A 15,873-nucleotide genomic window follows, 5' to 3' on the forward strand; every position below is an offset into this window, starting at 1 on the left:
GCAGCAAGTTTCCAGAACAGTCCTGTCTATTAGGATAGGGTTAGAAAAACAGCTAAACCCAACAATTTCCTTTACGGTTCCATGTCCCCACACCTCAATAACAAGCCCTGTCCAATGAAGAAGCACCCTGTACTCAACTTACCCTCCCCCTTACTGAAATCTATATAAATCTTTCCTGTGTGGAGGGAGAGAGGGCCCCTGGCTGGCAAACTCAATACACTATCATTGGTTCCTAAACATGATTCTGGTTCCAATTTGTTCTCCCGGGGATAATTTTACCCACAAAACAAGGTAGTGGCAAGAAGACACCCACACACCCAGGGGTACATTTTCTCACAGCTTACCCCATTAGGGGAAGATACATGCACAAGGAATCCGTATATGGAAGGCCACATAGATAAGGAACACACATGCCCAAGGCACTTGTGTGGCCAGGGGCACTCATTTCTCTGACACTGTAGAGCCACTGATGCCTCTGGTGACATCACTGAGGAAGATGATGTCTCTGCGCAGCTGGAGTCCTTTCCCTGCTCTCTTCCCTGTCACTCTTTTCTCTGCTGGGCATCTCCATGGCTGCCACTGCTGATCTTCAGTTACTATTCAGTCCTTTCCTCCATTGGAACAAAGGGAGCTGCTCTGGAATGGGCTAGCCCCAAGAATCATCTTTAGTTCTGCTGGAATGCAAAGCTTACCCAATGACCCTCAGCCATATTGCCAGAAGAGCTGGAAGAATTTTTCAATGTGTCTTTTGCCTCTATTTTCTTGCTTGCCCTGGGTCCCTTTGTATAAACACTTTATTTGAGTAATAGTCTGTAACTTTGTTACTTTGTTACTTTCCTTTGTTAGTAGTCTGGTTGGTTTTCAAGTTCTCTCTCTCTCTGTCTCTCTGTATCTGTCTCTGTCTCTCTCTCTTTCTCTCTCTCTGTCTTCCTCCTTCCCTCCCTCCCTCCCATAATGCCCAGATGAAGGACACAGAATAACCAGAACATCCGGATAAGAGGGATGCTTCATAAACAAAGCCAGTTGGTACTCTAGCTTTCCTCAGGGCTGCAACAGACAGAGAAAAAACTCTATACTGAATGGTCAAACTGTAACTAAGTTACTCAGGTCACTGCATAACTAAGACAACCAGATGGGGAAAATTGGATTTATCATTGACCTTGCTTCTCCTCCTCCACTCTTCAGTGGTTGGGTGCATGACTCAGCAGCAACTCTGCAGGAGAGACAGTGGGAGGTAGAGGGAAGTTCAGTTGTGTTTGTCTCTTCATAATTCCATTTGGGGTTTTCTTGGAAGAGATTCTGGAGTGGTTTGTCATTTCTTTCTCCAGCTAATTTTGCAGATGAGAAAACTGAGCATACAGGATTGCCCAAGGTCACACAAACTGGTAAGTGTGTGAGACCATATTGGAACCCAGGTTTTTCTGACTCCCAGTCCAGAGTGCTATCCATTTTGACATCTAGATGCCTCAAAAGGGAAGACTAGATGGTTATTCCATTTCATTTCTTTGCTGGCATGGCAGGGGAAGGGAAATAAATGGTCAGAGTAGTGCTTGAGGGTTTCTCTGTAGACTCTCTTGATTGGTGGGCTCAAATTGCTTCATGGACATTGAATGCTACTCAGATTTAGAACGAGCTTTCTGGCGTGAGAAGCAGTGTGGAGCAAATCTTTTGACCACTTTAAGGTTAATTCCTCATCTTTAAAATGAGTTAGTTGGACTCACTGATCTCTAGGGTTTTTCCCAACAAGAATTTGTGATCACACCTTCTAATTTTATTGGTTTATGTCCACATGGTGCTTCATGCCTCCACAAATATAAGGTAATGTGTTGTGTCCTCCACTGGTTCATGTTCCCCACCTTCTGATCCCATGAACAGACAAGTCCCCCACACTTCCTTCCCCTTAAACCACTGTCAGGTTGTGTCTTGATCAGTTTCTGTCCCTCAGTTGAACCTTCCCTCTACACAGGGCAGACTGCTCTGATTGAAACCCTCCAGCAGCAGCATCAACAGCAGCATGAACTTCAAGGGTGGCCAGCTCCTCTACCTAAACCCTGTGAGTATACCTGGAGTGAACATCATGGTGGAGGGGGGGCCAGGGAGGGCTACTTCCATGACCCTGTGAGGAGTCGGCTCTGGGTACCTGGATCTAAGGATATTACAATCAACAACCAAGAGAGAATGCCTTGTTTTATTTGCACTTAGGAGGAAGAGGCAGTCAGTGAGCCAGGTAGGATATGGGTACTGACTCCCATATTTGCTTGCCCTGGTCTGGATTCTGACCCCATCTCTGAAAGCTCTTGGTGGGACAACAGTGATATTTTGAGCCTTTAGGTGATAGCCTTGACATACAGAGAGCTCAAGAAACTTGCTCGAAGTCACACAGGCAATAAAGGACAAAGCTGTCATGGGAGAGATCCCTGACCCTCTGACTCCATGTCCATCCTTCCATCCATTGCACTATGTTTTCTGTATTCAGTGATTAGGGTGCTGGACTCATGATCCCAAAGATCTGGGTTCAAGTTCCACCACTGACACACACTGACTGTGTGACTCAGGGCAAGTCCCTTCCCTCATGTAGCTCCCCAGAGCCTATCTCCTAAGACTTAGGACCTAAGTCAAGATGGATGGCATAGATAGAAAGAGTTCTCAAGGATTTTCCCTATAAGTGTATCCCCAAATCAAACCCACAAAACCAGAATAAAACACAGGATCCTCATTTCTGAGTTGGAAGGAGTATTTCAAGTTATCTAGAAAACCCCTCTCATTTACTTCTGGAAAACAAAGCCCGGAGCAGTGACTTGTTCAGGGTTACCTGGCTAGTAACAGTTGGAGTCATTATTGAACCCCAGATCTTCCTTAATCCAGGTCAAGCTTCTTTTGCTCCACATTATCTCTCTACTCTCGTCCTCCCTTGTAACTCCTCTCTTTGTGGACTTGACATATGGGAAGAATGCAGATATCAGCCCAGCTTAGGATAGATCTGCTCAGGTCCTGTGAGGGTGCTGAGACAGGTCTTATCACTTGTTTGCAAACACAGAAATCGAAGATCTGGAGAGTTATGATGTGCCAAAAGGTGTTTAAGTAAAAATGGTAGAATAAGAACTGGAACTGATTTGCAGCAAAAAGTCTCCCCCTCCCCATAAGAGTGCCCTATCTGGATGCCAGGAATAATTGTAATATCCTTCCCTCAAGTCCTTGGTTTTCTTCCCTTCCAGCTAAAATCCTACTTTCTACACAAAATCTTTCCAATACCTCTTAATTTTAGGGCCTCTGCTCTCCTAATTATTTCTGATTTATCCAGTACATAGTTTGCTCTGTATATATTTACATGTTGCCTCCCACATTAGATTGTAAACTCCCATGAGGCAGAGACTGTCTTTTGCTTTTTACATCCTCGGTGTTTAGCACAATGCCTGGTATGGGGTAGGTACTTAATCATTCAACACAGAAAACTGCAGACCCAAGAATCTAGAAGAGAATCTCCTCCTCCTTTATATTCCATTGGGTAAGGCTGGTAGAAAATGATAAAATGCAGGATAGCCCCTCTGTCTTTTTGGCATTGCTCCAGGTCTGCCTTGCTGCTGATTAAGGGGACTGGAGTTAGGATTGTTTTTTGTCTTGGTGCTCTAGAACTTAGCTGCATCTCTCTTCCTCTCTGCAGACTGTGCCCTTTGTTGAATCAATTCAAGGAGGACTCTAGGATGGAATCGAGATCATTGTCAATGGGACAGTTCTTCCTTCCACTGAGAATGAGTACTGTTTGTATTTCTCTTCTAGGTGGCTTGCTTAAAACATGATCTTTTAAAATCACTCTTGATTTTCTCTTCCTCATACTTTTCCCTCTGTGCCCACCCTGGAAAAGAAAAAGAAAAACAAAGCTCTTGTTTAAAAAACTGTACAGAGCAAAGCCAAACAAATTGTACTGTTGGCCATATTCAGAAATATTCATCTTATTCTCTGCAGGTCAGAGCAGAGGTTAGCCTGAGGCAAACAGGGTTAAGTGACTTGCCCAAGTCCCATAGCTAGTAAGTGTCTGAGACCAGATTTAAACTCAGATCCTAATTCCATGTTCAGCATTCCATCCACTGGGCCACCTCACTGTCTCCTTAGATCATCAATTATTATTTAAGAAATGTGGGAGAGATAGAGAGTCAAACCACCACTACCACCTCCCCCCAGATCCTGACAGAAGCAGCCCCAGGGTCTATATCCAAGAGCCTTGGGAGTAGCAGTGGCCCCATATACCAAACTTGCTTCCAATCCAGTCACCACAGTCATCATTAAGGGAGAAATCACTCAGGAGAAAAAAACTCTTTCTCTGGGTCTCTCTCTGTTTCTGTCTCCCTTTATGTTTGGATATGGTTTAGGACACCATAGCTTAGAGAGAACAAGAGTCACACTTCCAAGTGTAGGTATTTAAAGCAAAGAAAATAGGAGGGAAGAAAGTGTCACAAAGAAAGAAAGAAAGTATGAAAAAAGTGACAGGGAATGGACAGACTCTAAGACAAAGGAGGATCTTCAGCATCCACTAATTGATTTTACTTTCTTGATTCCTGGACTAGGTTCTGGGTGGATTTTCCCTGTGGAACCAGCGGAAATAGAATTCCCTTCCATTTCAACCCTCAGTTCCAAGATGGGGGCTATAAAGTGTGCAACACAAAACAGAATGGTTCCTGGGGCAAAGAGGAGAGGAAGAAGCTGATGCCTTTCCAGAAGGGGGCACCTTTTGAAATTCGTTTTTGGGTCCAGAGTACAGCCTTCAAAGTAAGTAAAGCACCCTTTCAAAGCTGTTTCCCTTAGGGAAATTATACACTAATGTAATGAGAAAAGGTCTTGGGGCCAAAAAACAAAAAACAAAAAAACCCGGTATTGGAAGTGGGAAAGGCATGATTAGGTGATAGTTTCCTGAAAAAGATTTGGGGCTCTTTAGTGGACTGAAAATTTAACTAGAAAGCTCAACAATGTGACATGGAAGGCAGGAAATTGGACATAATCTTCAACTGTATTTAAAAGAGGTAAAACTTTTAAGAATAAGGAAGTAATGGTTTCTCAGAACTCTCTGCTCCACACAGTTCACATTGGTACATCAGTAGCATCCTCTTAAATTCTCCTAACTTCTCTCTCCAGTTCCTCAATCGCCTCAAAGACCACAAACTCCAATTCACCCTGACCAGTCATGCCTTAGAGGTCACCAGCACTCACAAGACTTCCATTTTGCTCCTCAGTAGCTCTGACATCCCACTCCCTGACCACAGCCTTCTACGTTTTATCTCTCCCTGTGCTTCACTCTTAAACTTCTTCTGTGCCCTCCAGCTCCGCCAGTCCCTCCATGTCTTGGTGCTCTCTCAGGCTATTAATCGTACTCTGATGTCTCTTCTCTCTTCCAAATCCAAACCTTCTAGTTAGGCAGTCCTCTACTTTTGAACTCCTAATCCTCTTGTCCTTTTGCTCAATTACAGATTATTGTCTCCTTCCCTTTTTCTCCACCTACTCATGTTCTGCTGAACAAAGCTGGAAGAAATGGTGAAATGGGAGAAAAGGGAGACATCTACAAACTGCCTGTGCCTATTACACATTTATATTCTCTAAGCTCAACTGGATTCTCTTTGCAGCAATGCAGTCCTTTTACTCCTCTCCAGTAGATTGGCCCATAGAAGTTCTTTTCTCCTCATGCTTCACACATCCTCCCCTGTCTTCTTCCTCTCAGCTGAGGACCTGAACTCATCTTCCATCAGGAAATTGAGTTCATCTGCTATGTGAATGTTGTCTTCTTCCCTTTCCTTCATCTCAAAACCCCTTTCTATCACCTGCCTCTTCTTCATTCCATTGTTGATAATGAAAAGGGTCTTCCCCTTGCCAAGGTCAACTCCCACATCACATGCCCTTGGTCACATCTCCTTCCGTCTTTTCCAGTAGTGTACAACACTGTGTATAGTGTTAGATTTTTAAAATATATAAACAAATTGGATTTTTTCCCTTCTTTTTTACTTTTTGCTATAAGGGACTGCTTTCTAAATAGGAGATATTAAGAAAGGTTGGGAAATGATTGTGATATAAAAGCAAAAGATACCAAATAAATATACCATATGTGTGTATGCTTATATTATATATTAAGAAATAAGGCAAGAAAAACAAAATAAAAAGGAAAAGTATTTATTAAACACTTATTATGTGGTAAACTTTTTTATATGTACAAAAACAAGACATTCCCTGACCTCAACAAGCATATATTCTAAGAAAGGGAGAAAAAAAATATGAAATTATATATAATACATGAACATTTAATATAAATAATATAAAATTTTGTGTTTAGATAAATATTTATGCATTATAGAAAATTTTATATTACAGATTTATATTATCTATTATTATACATTATATGATATTATTATATCATATTATTATATATTGTATATTATTTTACATGGAATTTGTATGAATAAAATATAAATTGTACATACATTCATACACAAATGCATATCTATATACATTATATATATAAATGGTGGTGGCTAGGGAGGGATTTGGTTTGGAAATTAAACCAAGGATGATCAAAGGATGCATCAGACACACAGTTACTTTTCCAGTGGCAGCACTGATTTGATTATGGTTCCAGAGCTGGAAGGGAGATGGAAATTGGAATGGCAGAGAGATGAAAATGTAAGCATCAGCAATAGGTTGACAATCAGGAAGATGGCAGGAGTGTAGAATATCTGCTATGTGAATGGAGACAATCTTTGGGTTACTCACCATTTGGATTCATCCATGTCGTGAATGCTATCTATTAGCATGGATGATGGAGGCTCAATCACACTTCTCCTTTCACTAATAAGCCTACAAGTCAGAGCTCTTCTTAGAGGCTGGAGAAATGATGAGTGGTAATGTGGTGATGAGGGTGGAGGCAGATCCAACCTCAAGGACTCATCACTGTGGCTCCCATTGGATTTCTTGTTAATGCAACTTCCTTCTCTTGGCAGGTGAATGTGAATGGGAAGCCCTTGAAAGGGGATGAGTTGGATGTAGGAGACTGATCAATTAGCCCCCAAATGTGGGTTAGGTGGGAGACTAGGGAACCCATCAGAGCAATATCCAGAACCACAGGTTTTTGGAAATGATTATCCCATGGGCAGTCTGTGGGGGCTCAATACCCTGTGTGGTGTGTGACACAGAATCCATTCCCCTTAGTCTGCCATTTGACTCACTACATTATCAATTTTCATTCTACTTTCTAATGCAATCCAAGTCTTACAGTTTGATATTTCCTCTTAAATGAATAGAAGTTCTTCATCAGTGAATTAAATTTGGACTTCCACTCTGGTTAATTATATGAACTGGATAAATATTTTTCCCACATGTTTTCCCTCAGTCTCAAATTTTAAACTCCCTAGTCTTAAAGGCTATTATTATTTATGTAGAATATTATTATTTATGTAAAAATAATTTTTATTGTCCATACAACTTATTAATAATGTAACATAAAATATAAATTTCATGACTGCAACAATTTATTACAGTGAGAAAGATCAAAACCAGGAGGTTGTCTCTCACTGTTCATTGCAACTGCTGACTTCTAGTTATGGAAGCACAGTCCCACCATTCATCTCTCATAGGATGACAAAGTTTCTAAATTATTCTCTTCCAGAATCTTCTTCAAAGGATGAGTTAAATTCAGTATTTCAGAAGACAAGCTCTCTTTGACCCTTCTCTCAAAGAGTCTTTCGCCAATCACATTAACAGGCTATAGTTTGTTAACTATAGTAGTTGCAGTCTCCAAGGATAATAGTTAAACTGTTTCTGCCAAGATTCTGTTGTTATTTAGTTGTGTCTGACTCTTCATGGTTCCATTAGGGATTTTCTTGGCAGGGATATTGGAGTGGTTTGCCATTTTCTCATCCAGCTCATTTTACAGATGAGGAAACCAAGGCAAAGAGGGCTAAGAGACTTGTCCCAGGTCACCCCACTAGTAAGTGTTTGAGGCTGGGTTTGAACTCAGGAAGATGTCCCTTCCTGACTCCAGGCCTGGCACTTTATCCACTGCACAACCTAGATTTTGTTCCAGTTTAAGGGTACAGTAACATTATCGATATCAACTTGATCAAGAAGAACTGTAAGTCAGGGGAGGAGCCAAAATGGCAGAGTAGAAAGAAGTACATACACTTAGCTCTTACCCCATAGCCCATAAAATACCTGTAAAGAGGAACTCTCAACAAATTCTAGAGCAGCAGAAGCCACAGAACAACAGAGTGGAGGACATTTCTGTTCCAGAGAGACCTGAAAAACTGACAGGAAAGGTCTGTCGCATGCTGGACGTGGAGCAGAGCCCAGCCCTGGCTTGGCCATGCAGCACCAAGAGGAGCAGATCCGAGCAGGCTTCAGGGACAGAATCTCCAGTGGCAGCACAGGTCCCTCAGCCCACAGAAGCCAAAGGTCAGTGAGAGAGTCTTTTCAGCTGGCCAAGAGAGGCACAGGATGTCCCCATAACTCAGGTCTCCTCAGGAGGCAACAGTAGAGGCAGCAGCAGATGGGGCTCCTAAAACAGGCAGTAGCCCACATCCATTGTTGAAGGTCTCCTCGTAAACCCCCTGAGGGAACTGACCCTAGTGTGGTGGCCCTGCCCCCAGCTGAGCAGTGAGCTTCATCTCACACTGAATAGCAGCCTTGCCCCTGTCGAAAGCCCCTGAGGCTAGGGAGCAGCTCATTTGAATCTCAGCCCCCAAGAACTGGCTTGGTGGAACTGGAAGCCAGGAGGTTGTCGAGAGGAAGCTCAGAAGTCAAATAACTGGCTGGGAAAAGGCTCAAAAAAGGGGGAAAAAATAAGACCATAGAAGGTTACTTTCTTGGGGAACGGGTGTCTCCCCCCCCATCCTTTCAGATGAAGAAGAACAAGGCATACTGTCAGAGGAAGTCAAGACCCTTGCCTCCAAAGGGAACTTAAACTGGGCACAGGCAATAGAAGACCTTCAAAAACAAGTTAGCACCTTACTAAAGGAGAACCAAAAGAATGCTTAGGAAAATAACAGCTTTAAAAAGAGGCTAACTCAATTGGAAAAAGAGGTCCAAAAAGCTAAAAAGGAGAAGGAGGTTTTAAAAAGCAGAATTACCCAAATGGAGGAGAAGGTTCAAAAGCTCACTGAACAAAATAATTCCTTGAAAGAGAGAACTGAGTTCAGGGAAACGAATGGCTATGAGTTAAACCAAGAAGTTAATAAACAAAATCAAAAATTTGAAAAAATAGAAGATAATGTGAACTCATTGGAAAAACAACTGACCTGGAAAATAGATCCAGGAGAAATAATTTAAAAATTATTGGACTACCTGAAAGCCATGATCAAAAAAAGAGCCTAGACATTATCTTCCATGAAATTATCAAGGAAAACTGCCCTGATATTATAGAATCAGAGGCAAAATGGATATTGAAAGAATTCATCGATCACCTCCTGAAAAAAACCTGAACAGAGAAACTCCTAGGAATATTGTGCCCAAATTTCAGAGTTCCCAGATGAAGGAGAAAATATTGCAAGCAGCTAGAAAGAAACAATTTGAGTACTGTGGAAATACAATCAGGATAACAGAAGATCTGGCAGCTTCAACATTAAGGGATTGAAGGGGTTGGAGTGGGATATTTCAGAAGTCAAAGGAACTGGGATTGAAACCAAGAATCACCTACGCCCCAAATCTGAATATAATACTTCAAGGGAAAAAATGGCCATTCAGTGATATAGACAAATTTCAAGATTTCATGTTGAGGAAAAGACCAGATCTATATTTAAAAATTTGACTTCCTAAGACAAGAATCAAGAGAAGCATGAAAAGGTAAACAGAAAAGAAAAATTATAGAAGACTCTCTAAAGCTGAACTGTTTACATTACTACATGGAAAGAAAATATTTTTAACTCTTGAATTTTTTCTCAGTATTTGGGTAATTGGAGAGATTGTACATACACACACATACACATAGATAGATAGAGAGTACAGGGTGTGTTACATCAGAAGAGATGATATCCACACATACAAAAAAAATAAAATAAAAATTAAGGGGTGAAGGAGGAAAATTCTGGGGAGAGAAAGGGAGTAATGGAATGGGGCAGGCTATAACTCATAAAAGAGTTTTAAAAAATCTTATTCAGTGGAGGAGATAAGGGAGAAGGGGAGAGGGGGACAAATAAAGCTACTCTCCCCACATGTGGCTGAAGGAGGGAATAACATGCTCACTAAATTTGATATGAAAATTTATATCACACCACAGGAAAGTAGGAGAGGAGGAGACAAGTGGAGCGAGGGGAATGTTAGAAGGGAGGGCAGATGGGAGAAGGGAGTCACTAGAAGTAAACACTTTCAAGAAAGGACAAGGTCAATTGTAGGGGGGAAAAGTAAGGGGAGATAGGGTAGGTCAGAGCGCAATATAATTAGTATTATGCAACATTATTATTATGGAAGTCTATTGCAAAACAACACATATTTACTCTGTATTGAATTGCTTGCCTTCTCAGTGGGGCTGGGGAGGAAAAGAGGGGAGGGAGAGAAGTTCGAATTCAAAGTATTAGAAAGAATGCTGAGAATTTTTATTGCATATAATCAGGAAATAAGAACTACAGGGATAGGGGTATGGAAATGTATCTTGCCCTGCAAAAAAAGAGAGAAGATGGGGATGGGAGAGAGGTGGGGTATGATGGAGGGGAGGGTACATTGAGGGAAGGAGTAATCAGAATGCAAGGTATTAAGAAGTGGGGGGAGGGGAGTGATGGGGAGAAAAATTGAACATGTTACAAAGTGAGGTGAAAGCAATTAGTATTAAAACAATAGACTGAATTAATTACTAAGAATAAATCAATGACATCTTTAGTTTGGAGAAAAGAATTTCAGTCTAAATTTCCTAGAAGAAGGTAACCTCGGGTAAAATTTGGCATTGATGGAAAAGTCAAGGTTTTAACTGTAAATTTGATTTTATGATTGTCATTTAATCAGGAACTAGAACATGTATAGAAAGGAATGTAAGCCACTTGAGACTTTCCTCAAAAGATGTTCCTTAGCCAAAGTGAAACTATAATCATATTTGAAACCTGGTTATTGGAACTTGCCATTTTGAGATGCTATGAGACTATTAAGTGACTGTTCTTCTGAGTCTAACTCCAGGTATGGGTAGCAAGAAAGGCGATCTGAGCCTCCAATCCATGATGCCAATAAGCTGATGAGGTGCTGGTATGAACTGCATGGGTGATCTCAAGGGAAGGGTGGGAGAGCAGCTGTTCAGCATGGGCTGAGGTAGGATTCTCCTGACTCAATTTCCCCACTGACACCTGGTAGACTTTAAGCTTGACTGAATAGAAGTGGATAATCTAATCCTGCCTGGAAATGACTTGAAGTTGGGGAGATATTGAATCCCTGCAATGTCCTTGCTATTAGTGGCAATTTCCAATAGTCAAAAATTTGTAAGCTTAATTCCAGATCTATTCAATTATAGATTATGGGTAGGGGAACATCTGAGGTTATCTAAAATTAAGCTATTAGGCATAGGACTTTAGACCAAGAACAATAAGTTAGGGTCCTTTAATTCTTAGTAATAATGTGGAGACAATTAGGTTAAGAGCTTGTGAAGTTAGCAACGTAAATATTATTTGTGTCTCAGCTGGTTAATGTTTAAAAACAAATTCTTTTGTGGTCCATAATGTAAATGCTTTAAAAAGAAGCATCACCGGACCAAAAGTTTGAATTGCTTTATCTTTTATAAACTGTGTTAAAAATAAATAATTAAAAAAAAGAACCATAAGCCAGATAGGTCTGTTACAGTAAGGAAGTCACTGAGCTGAAGAGAGGGGGTCTTAGTCCATGAGTTGTGTCCCACCTCTAGGGTTTACCTGTGTGACCTTTGACAAGTCATTTTACAGATGAAGACCTCGATGCTTAGGGAGGAGAAGCAATTTGCCAAAGTTCACTAAACCTATTGTCAGCAGTGGGGTCTGAACTCAGGTTTTCTGACTCATATCACATTCTCTGTTGTCTTCAACAGGCACCTTCTTTTCCATGTGATTCATTCTCAGAACAGAAATATGTAAGTCACTGCCAGGTGGAAGGAAGTGTATGTTTTTGTGTGTGTATGTGTGTGTGTGTGTGTGTGTGTGTGTGTGCGCGCACATGCATGTGTATAGAGTGAAATCCCTGATGATCTGGAAGTATAAAAACTCAAAAAGTCAAGGACAGGTCCAGACTTGGAAATGCTACAGAGGATTCACACGGTGGGGGTTGGGGTAGAGGATGCGAGGGAGTGGAGCAATAACCTCCTGCTTCCACTTCCCTGGCCCTAAAGACCTGCCTGGAGTCTTCCACTTCACCATTTCCCTCTGATCTTCTTCTTTTCAGCTTGCTTGTCTTTTTGTCATCCTTTTTTGAAAGGCACTGACCTCTTTCTCAACCCCTGCTTATAGTCTTGCTTCTCCAGGCATCAGGTATTTCCTTCTCATTGATTAACACTTGGTGCCTTTTTTTTTCTTGCAGACCTTACCCTTCCGTGCCTCGGTTTGTGGGGGATTCTACCAGGGCAGATCCATGACTGTGTTTGGCTCCGTCCTGCCTTCTGCTGACAGGCAGAGAGAATCACTGTCATGAGTTCACAGGGTTCCCACCCCCTTCCTGAATCCTAGGCAAAATGGAACTACAGGGTTGGTTTTCCAGTGGCATAGCAAAGGGAAGACATTCTTCAGTCATTCTACAGTATTCAGCAAAATGAATCCAACAAATATTAAATGCCAACTAAGCACTGGTCAGTATGATGTAGTAGACAGAACACTGGCCATGGAATTAGAAAGACCCGGGTTCAGCTCCTACTTCTGCTTCATACTAGCTGGGTGGCCTTGGGGGAGTCACTGTACCACTCCCTTTCCCAGATAGAAAGTTGCAGAGAAGTTGCTGATCTCCATTTGTAGAAGAACAATGTCTTACTGCCTCTGTTCTTCAGGTTTGTAATCAACCTGAGAAGTGGAAATGATATTGCTTTACACTTGAATCCAAGATTTCAAGACAATGCCGTAGTCCAGAACAGGCAGATCACTGGCTCATGGGGACCTGAGGAGCATTGTCTGCTCAGCACCATGCCCTTCATTAGAGGCCAGACCTTCATGGTAAGGCATGAGAAGGGGGAAGGTACATGCATGGGATAGGAGAGGACATGAACCTTGAACTTCAGTGGTATCACTAGAATACAGTGAACAGTGGAAAGCCATTCAATAAGGCAGGGGGGCTTCAATTTCAAGTCCTTCCTTGTAGAGACCCTTTCAGGGATGAAGAAGATTCCTTGCCAGGCTTCTGTGAAAGTGATGATTTCATTGGTAAGATCAGGCACAGGGGAGCCTCTAGCCCTGGTATGTGGAGCAAATACTGAGAAGTGATCTAATTTTTATCTAGAATGACTGTAGCATGACTTAAATACTGCAGTGATCAGGGATTTCATCAGCTTGGACTCCTTTCCAGCAACACAGATCATATAATCAGTGTTCTCCAATTGGTGCTAAAGTGCTTTAAAGTTAAGAATGTGCTTCCCCACTCACTGTTGTGGGAGGCAGCTCTTGAAATCATTACTAAAGAGAGCCATTGTAGCCAAGGGGGATGAACTCTGTAATCAGAACCAAGGAGAGCTTTGTGCAGATCCCATCCCTGACATTTACTAGCTTTGGGACCATAGGTAAATTGTGGGATACCTCTAACCTTCAGGGACTTCTCTATAGAAATGACCTGATAATAATGCCTGTGTAGCCCTCTCATAAGGAGTTGAGGAATCTCAGATGAGAGAATGTATGTAGGTACTTCACCCACTTTACATGTTAGGTATTATTATCTGGAGAGGAGGTGTGTCCATAATGGATATTGAGCCAGCCTCAGAGCCAGGAAGAGTTGGGTTCCAGTCTTTCTGGGAAGCCCTGGGGAAGTCATTCAGCCTCACACTGGTGCCCCTGGAAAGTCATCCTGCCTGTTTATAGCAGAACTGTACTGGTACAACTTTCCACAGGGAGTTCCCTTTGTCAGTGAAACCACAAGTTCATTTCCGAAACTCTTCTTTTCAAAAAGTATTATCCCACTGACAGATGAGGGAACTGAAGATCAGAAAAGAGAAACCACACCCTTTCAATCTCTCTTTTTCTGACCCCTGACTAGAGTGTGGTTTGAATGGCTTGTCTCCTTGTGTTCCAGGTGTGGATCACCTGTGAAGAACACTGCTTCAAGGTGATTGTCAATGGGTGGCACCTGTGCAGTTACAACCACCAAGTGAAGAATCTGTCATCTATTAATGACCTTGAGGTGGCAGGAGACATCCATCTGATTCATGTCCAGATCTAATAAAGCATCTTCCACCCACATGTCTCTGGCCTAATCTGACCCTGCTGTCCCCACCATGCTTCACTTTCCCATGCTCATACCCATGCACTTCAAGGATCAGTGGTCCCTGCTCTGGCATCTTTCCCACTGGATGCTCAGAAAGAAGTTTTGGAAAAAGTCTACCCCTTGTTGTGGGGGAAAGTGGATGAGGGACATATGTTTACTTTTCCCCAAAGGCTTAGCAAGGGACTTGGTATGTAGTAGATGCTTGATAAATGCTTGTTGATTGAGAGTGAGGGTTGCTTCCATTCAAGTAGAATGATAGTTCTATGAGGACATTTCTCTTTGTATCTCCAATGCCTAGCACAATGCAGAGTATCTATTAGGTGCTTAATAAATGCTTGTTGACTGATCGAGGGTTGTTACCATTCAAGTAGACAGGGCATTGCCTAGTATTCAGTAGGTGATTAAAAAATGTTTGTCAGTGGTTAGAGGGTTGGACAGTGCCTTCCTCACTGGTAGGTTAGTATGTATAAACGGCTTTTTCAAACTTTCATTAACTTCCATTCATTTCAAACAAGTGTTAATACAAACCACCACACAGACCTTTGGCTCCTTTCCTAAGCACAGAGTCATTTATTGGTAAAGGTAGAATCCAATGGAAGCCAAGCCAACTCCTGAAGAAAGTGCAGAGCTGAGAGCTCAGTCCATTTCATTCCAGCCTACATCCTTAGTGTTGGCATCACAATGGAAAAGAAACCCCACTTTTACAAAATAAGAGGAGACACTGTCCATTGAATAATGAAGCTCATGTCCAACCATACCCCAAAGGATAGCTTACTCTACCTGTTTCCCATCCTTCCCCCTCCCCCCTGCTCATATTCCCATTACCCAGATTCATGGTCTTTCATCTCACTTCTGCTCCCATTTGTAGCAGTTGCTTTTTCGTTGTCAAGAATATACTGGCCTTCACTTCAAGTGCTCATTGTGCCCCTGTGATCTTTGACCCTTAAGTCTCAAAATTCTTCTTTCTAAAATGAGGCAGTTGCACCAAATGAGCTTTAAGCCTCCTTCCCTCTCTAAATAGATGATCCTATGATGCCAACGGACACGACCTTCAAGAATGAATTCTCTGTCCCAAGTGAATCTGGTGCTGGGTGTGACTCCACCCAACATCAGCCCTCAGTCCACTCAGCCCCTCCAGATGTGTTTGTCAGTCTCAGGGCTCTGAATATCCACACAGATCACATTTATCTGGGTCTCAAAGTTAAGTGACTTGTTTTTCCTAAGGTCACACAGATAGGAATTGTCAGAGATGGGATTTGAACCCAGGTCTTACAGTTTCCAAGTCCCCCCTCTCTCCCTTGTTTGTCTATATATGTCTAATGGACAGGATAAGGAATGAACCTAGGATTTCATTTATAGAGAGAGCTTTTGATGTGTCAACTCCATCCACCAAAGCAAGCCAACACCTTCTCTACAGCTCAGTCTAAGTATGCCCAGAGCAGTGAGAGGTTAATTTACCTGTGCAGCACTACATAGTCCACATGAGTCAGAAATGGGACT

The 15,873-nt window shown here is 42.1% G+C and overlaps 1 long non-coding RNA gene across 3 annotated transcripts; it reads left to right on the forward strand.

The window, feature by feature from the left end:
* The first annotated feature begins 1,019 nt into the window (after positions 1–1,019).
* LOC140524884 (uncharacterized) lies at positions 1,020–14,346 on the forward strand. Of its 3 annotated transcripts, XR_011973870.1 has the most exons (7): positions 1,190–1,385; positions 1,967–2,053; positions 3,662–3,753; positions 4,563–4,764; positions 12,008–12,049; positions 12,493–13,115; positions 14,182–14,346. It is a non-coding gene; the product is annotated as an uncharacterized lncRNA (long non-coding RNA). The 3 variants fall into 3 exon arrangements; XR_011973871.1 differs by lacking the exon at positions 12,493–13,115 and having other exon boundaries at positions 1,195–1,385; XR_011973869.1 differs by lacking the exons at positions 12,008–12,049; positions 12,493–13,115 and having other exon boundaries at positions 1,020–1,385.
* Positions 14,347–15,873: the final 1,527 nt, after the last annotated feature.

This window comes from Notamacropus eugenii, chromosome 2, assembly GCF_028372415.1.
Source record: "Notamacropus eugenii isolate mMacEug1 chromosome 2, mMacEug1.pri_v2, whole genome shotgun sequence".
In the NCBI taxonomy this organism is placed as follows: domain Eukaryota; kingdom Metazoa; phylum Chordata; class Mammalia; order Diprotodontia; family Macropodidae; genus Notamacropus; species Notamacropus eugenii.